We start from the raw sequence: 6437 nt of genomic DNA on the forward strand, positions 1-6437 counted from the left end.
GAACTCTCCTGCCTTGGGGTCTTTGCACTTGCTCTTCCCTCTACTGGGAAAGCTCTTTGCTTCAAATCTCTCCATGACTCACTCTCACTGTCCTGTGTTTTCAGGTCTCAGCTCAATAGACATTTCCTATGTGAGGTCTTCCCTGATCACTCAATGTCTCACTCCCCTAAAAGTCCCCATTCACCAACCCTGCTTGAATTTTTCTTTAGAACTTGTCACCACTTGATGTCGTGTATATTTGCTGGCTTGTTTATTATTGACTCTCTCCCTCTTTTAGAGTGTACGCTCCATGTGGTGGAGGGTGGTACTTTGTCTTTCTTGTTCACTGTATTCCCAGCACTTAGCATAATTCTTTGAGTGGGTGATAGTAACAGCTCCAGTATAGGGAGATATTAAATAACATCCTAAGACTTTGCTGTGTTCCAGGCATGATGCTAAGAATTTTACACAAGGTATTTTATTTAATTCCTACAACGGTCCTGTAAGGGAGTGCTTTTTGTTTGTTTGTTTTGAGGCAGGGTCTCTGTCGCCCAGGCTAGAGTGCAGTGGCATGATCTCAGCACACTGCAGCCTCTGCTTCCCGGGCTCAAGCAATCCTTCCACCTCAGCCTTGTGAGTAGCTAGGATGGCAGGAGCAGGCCACCATGCCTGGCTAAGGGAGTGCTTTTAATATCCCCATTTTACAAATAAGAAAACTGAAGCTCGTAGAAGTTAAGCGACATCTTACAGCTAGTAAGTCATGGTCTGACTATTCTGACCATGTACCCTAAGTGGGTTACAGGAAGGGGATTGTGCAGGCATTGAAGATCAGATACACAGGATAAGCAAAGATCTAACTGAGCATGGGCAGTTAGGAGAGTGTTTATATTACTGGGAGAACAGATGTGGGGTGAGAGAGGACTGAGGAAGGGGATCATGAGTAGAACTAGGAAATGGCCATAATAGAGTTTGAATCCATGACCCTCTAGCAGCAATGTCTGTGCTATAGACCACTATTTAAGAGTAATCAGCCTCCTACTGGAATGTCCTTTCCCTCCATCTCTGCCCACCTGTCAGGATCCAGCTCAAATGCAGCCTTCTCGATAATCAGTGATCATGTGTTCACTGATCCTGTCCCTCTCTAACAGGTAATGGGCTCTCTTGCTGCTACCAGGTGAGAAATATGGGAAAATGTTAGAGTTGGGTGCAATGTAGTGTTGAGAACACTGGGATCAGTTAGCACTGGGCTGGATGTTGTAGAAAGGACCCAGATTTTCACTTGGGGGTTTGCACTTGTTAGGTTGCCAATATTCTGCAAAGTCCGGTGCAAAGAAATAACAAAGTAACTCATACCCATCTCCTGATTGGTCAGAGCAAGCTAAATGCAAACTACAAGTTGAAAACAAATATGGTAAACAACAACAAAGTACTGTACGGCAGCCACCTGGATTGATGCCAGTAACAAATTCTAACAGTACAGCAACCATCCTTTCCAGTCTTTTGCATATCCTTGCCTCCTCCTAGGAAGTTCTTTCCTCCTATCTGTGCCATGGAAATCTTACTCCACTCTTCAACCTCCTCTCTGAAGCCTTTTCTAATTTCATGCTCTCCCACCCCCAACAGAGAGACTCAACAGAGGTGTTACTATTGGATGGGGGACATGGGGAGGCCACACCATTTTTAAGTGGCAGAGGTGGGATGGGAGCCCGGTCCACCTGCAAAATCCATACTCTTTCCATGTAGCATTTTGCTTGTTACCTGGCATTAAGGGCTGTGTACTCTAATTCCACATCAGTTGAGTCTGTGGAATGGGCAGTAAAATACACAGAAGAATGGATAACTATCCAGTGAGCATATGCAATTACAAGATACACTTAAGATCTCTTTCTCATGGCTACGGTCCCTCCCCACTTCATCCCTTTCCCTTTATCTTATAGTTGCTTGGCAGCAGCAATACTCAGAATGTTTTCCTGGGGTTCAGCAAAAACAGAAAAGCTGGACAAGAAAACAATGCTGTACAGGTGGGGGCTGTATAGGTAGAAGAGGTAACTATGGAGGCACCCTCCAGAACCCTTGGTAGGATGTCTTTGTCTAGGCCCAGGTTGAGTATATCCTACCTTTTGGGTGGTGTGCTGCAGGGACTGATCTTCCCAACTCTGACTATCCAAGACAGGAATTATGTCCTCTCCTTCTCCTTATTTTCTTTCTTTCTTTTCTTCTTCTTTTTTGGAACAGGGTCTCTCTGTTGCCCAGGCTGGAGTGCAGTGGTGTGATTATAGCTCACTGCAGCTTTGAACTCCTGGCCTCGAGCAATCCTCCCACCTCAGCCTCCCAAGTAGCTGGGACTACAGGCACACACCACCATGCCCACCTAATTAAAAAAAAGAATTGTAGAGATGGAGTCTCACTATGTTGCCCAGGCTGGTCTCGAACTCCTAGCCTCAAGCAATCCTCTCACCTTGGCCTCCCACAGTGTTGGGATTACAGGGATCAGCCACCGCACCCCGCCCAGAGTGACTTCCTAACTCCAAATCTGAATTTCACTTTCAGTACCTACTAGACTAAAACCAGTCCCTTTCCTCTTTCCTGTTGCTCTGTCCATCTCCAAACCCAACCCCATGCCTCTGCATCCCTTTGATGTATTGTCTTGACTCTTCTGGATACTACAAGGTGAAGGTTCTGAATTTACTGAACTGATTATCCGCCCAGGGACTATACCCTCCCACATATGCACTGGCAGAAGAGGAAGCTGTTTGAGAGGAGAGGACCATTATGAAATTAAATAATAGAAGAGGCTTGGGAAACATGCAAGCTCCAGAGTAGAATTCTCTAGCCACGGTTCTCAACATGTGGTCTATGGACCACCATCCTCAAAATTGCCTAAGGAGCTTGTTAAAAATATAGAATCTCAGGCCCCAAGCCCAGACCTACTGAATCTGCATTTTAACAAGCTCCCTAGTTGATTCCAGTATGCACTAAAGTTAGAGACCCATTTCCTTTATCGGCCTTAACTGCTTAAAGCAGTGGTTCACAGACTTGGTCACACATCAGAATAACATGGTGAGCTCAAGAAAAATATTGGCTCCTGGGTCCCACCCCTAACAATTGTGATTCAATTGGTCTGTGGCGGGCCTAGACATTTGAGAATTTTAAAAACTTCCCAGGTAATTTTAATGTGCTGCCATAGTTGTAAACCACTGGTGTAGAGGAAACCCATGAAGCTGCATAGGTAAGAGCTCCTCCATCCAAGGCTGTGTTTTCTGTGTGATTGTGTGTACTTGTGTATGTGTGTTCAAAAATGTTAAAATTTCTGCTGGGCCTGAGGTGTAAAGCAACATCTTCTGGGCAGATTTGGGAATTTCATTGGGGGTGACAACAGGCACTCCCAGGAAAAATATGCGGTGTGCTGACTGCTCCATTGAGAGAAATTATCATCTCGCATCACTCATTTGCCCAATCACCCTCAGGGATCGGGGCCACAGGTGCATCCCTGGCATGGATGACCTGGCAGTGCCCACCCTTAGCACTGTGTCATTTGTACCATTAAAGTTGTATCCTCTCTGTTGGGCTCATTTGAGGCTCTCTTAAGATTTGGTGATTAATATAAAGGTGAAGATCCAAAGAGCTGACTTTTGTTTCTATCTGCACTGCCCTCCCCACAAAGAAACAAGATTTGCCTTAAGTAGCCCCCAAGTTCATGGTTTCAGCCACATAAAAGGCTCCAGACCCATTTATGTGTCTCAGCTGTGATTGATGAATAGCCATTCATCCTCCTGTGACTGAAGTTGCTGCTTGTTGTCATACTAGGTAAAGCAATTGTATAAATTACCTCTCATCCAAGTCACAAAATATATTTGCCAAAATGATTTCTTCTAAAATTGTAAAAGTGAAAACAGAGTGCACAGAGAGAAATTGAGTTTGCTCCAAGGAGCTATGAATGCACCATTAAGAAAGCCTCGAAAAGAGATTAGCAATCCATCTAGTGTGTTTGCACATCGTTTAGTGCCATTTTGGGGCATTTCTGAAAATGTCAGTCACGGTGGGGAGGAAGAGGAGGAGGTTCCATTGGCCATTAAGATGATATACCAAGAGGCTGTGGTTATCAGGGCATGCAGCGGGGCAGCGCTTCACCAGCTCTGACCTCAGCTCAGTGAGAATTTCAAAAGCTCTAAAGTTTAATAAAAATCAGTGATTGGATTCCAGTGCCAGGGGAGTTGATAAAGCATTGTTATAAGCTTCAGGCCATGTTCTCTGAACAAAAAACTGTCTATATTCTTGAATATACCCCCCTACACACACACACACAGACACAACCCCTCACCAAAGAAAACTGACAAATGGACAAACTCATATTTTCTAAGCCAATCTGGGAAAAGATCTCGACTAAATATGGGACATCTTAGTTAAGTACTTGCCGAAAAGTCCCACCCTTTAGCAGTCTTAAAACTAAGACAGACTGGGCACAGTGGCTCATTCCTGTAATCTCAACACTTTAGGAGACTGAGGCAGGAGGATCACTTGAGGCCAGGAGTTCCATACCAGCTTGGGCAACATAGTGAGACTCCATCTCTATAAAAAATTTAAAATTATCTGTGCATGGTGGCACATACCTGTAATCCCAGCTACTTATGAAGCCGGGGTGGGAGGGTCACTTGAGCCCAGGAGTTCAAGGCTACAGTGAACCATGATTGCACCATTGCACTCCAGCCTGGGCAACAGAGTGAGCCTGTCTCTAAAACAGGTAAACAAAAAAACCACAAAGATATAATCACGTTGTGACATAGTTACATTTTATATAAAATAATTCTTCTTTAGCAGGCTGTATATCTTCTATAACATTCTCTTTTACTGTTATTAGAAAATTATACTCCCAGCATTACATCTATATGTAATAAGACAGACTACACTTTCTTCCACCTCATTACATCTATATGTAGTAAAACAGACTACACTTTCTTCCACCTCTTGGTGAAAGGAATTTTGTCTACTCGCTATGCTTACCTTGTCCCAAAAGCTGAAAGTCTGGATTCTGGGGCTATTTTCCAAAATGACAGAGGATATCAAAGACCATGCAGAATAGATCAAAGTAAGTGTTCATAATGTAAATGCCTATTTCCTGGAAGAGGCACACTCTGAATGAGACAAGGAGATAAAGCCCTAGAGATCTACCACACCACTGAGAAATGTTGAATGTGCTCGTCTGTTTCCTTTTTCTTTTTCTTTTTCCTCAGGGAAAGTGTGAACAAAAGTCCCACTATCACAAATTATGCAGTCAAGTTTTTCACATTTTGGGAAATTGCAGGGGTCAGCACATCTGAGTGCAATGGATAAGGCTGGCCATGGAAAAACCACCTTTGTGATCATGGTATTTCCACTGCCAGGTAAGTGTCTCAGATGATTCTTAATCCAGAGTTCATTACATTATTTTCTGTTTTGATCAGAATTGGAAAGCCATCATCAGGTTTGAGAGAATCTCTACAACAGTATAATACAAAGTCAATGAGGGAAGGGAGTTGTGTCTGTTTTGTTCACCAGTGTATCTCCTTAGTATAGCTAAGTGTATAGTCCATTCTCATGCTGCTAATAAAGACATACACGAGACTGGGTAATTTGTAAAGGAAAGAGATTTAATGGACTGGCAGTTCAGCATGACTGGAAAGGCCTCAGGAAACTTATAATCATGGTGGAAAGGGGGAAGCAGGCATACCCTTCTTCACATGGCAGCAGGAAGAGAGGTGCCAAGCAAAAGGGAGAAAAGCCCCTTATAAAACCATCAGATCTCGTGAGAACTCACTATCATGAGAACAGCATGGAGGTAACTGCCCCCATGATTCAGTTACCTCCCACCAGGTCCCTCCAATGGCAGGTGGGGATTATGAGAACTACAATTCAGGATGAGATTTGGGTGGGGAAACGGCCAAACCATATCACTAAGTGTCTGGCAAATAGTAAGTACTCAACAAATATTTTCCAATTGTGTTGAAACTGTAAAACAAACTGAGTTTAAAATCTAGGCAGCCACTGTAACCATACAGTCACCTGTTCCTAAAGTCAATAGAAAAAAGAACAGACTTTCTCCAACTCTATTCTGTGTCCCCTGTCCTTGGCCCCATTTTTTCCTCTACCTGTGCTACAAATCCAGTTGGCATTCATATGGGTTGTGAATAAGAGCTCCACATCCCAGTCCTGAGCTGGCCACCATGACAGGGTGGCATAGAGGGGAAGGTACTTACTGGGACAGGACAATTGCTGGCAGAGCAGATGGGAAGGAAGGACAGTCTGCATCCCAGGGCTACTCACAGCTCTGGCAGGCACCATGCTTCTAGCCTCACAAAAGACAACTCCAATAGGCTGATGCACACATGCAGAGGCTTCTCTCCCTCTCTGGCCACCAGCACAAGAGCTTTTCAGTTCCCAGAGCTGTGGAACAATTGGGAAACTCTAGGCAGGATCCACAT

General features: G+C 44.2%; 1 non-coding gene across 1 annotated transcript; it reads right to left on the reverse strand.

Moving 5' to 3' along the window:
- Positions 1 to 5206: 5206 nt before the first annotated feature.
- Positions 5207 to 5368, reverse strand: LOC112616780. Its single transcript, XR_003117794.1, has one exon. It is a non-coding gene; the product is annotated as a U1 spliceosomal RNA (small nuclear RNA).
- Between the last annotated feature and the right edge of the window lie 1069 nt (positions 5369 to 6437).

Source organism: Theropithecus gelada, chromosome X, assembly GCF_003255815.1.
Source record: "Theropithecus gelada isolate Dixy chromosome X, Tgel_1.0, whole genome shotgun sequence".
NCBI lineage: Eukaryota > Metazoa > Chordata > Mammalia > Primates > Cercopithecidae > Theropithecus > Theropithecus gelada.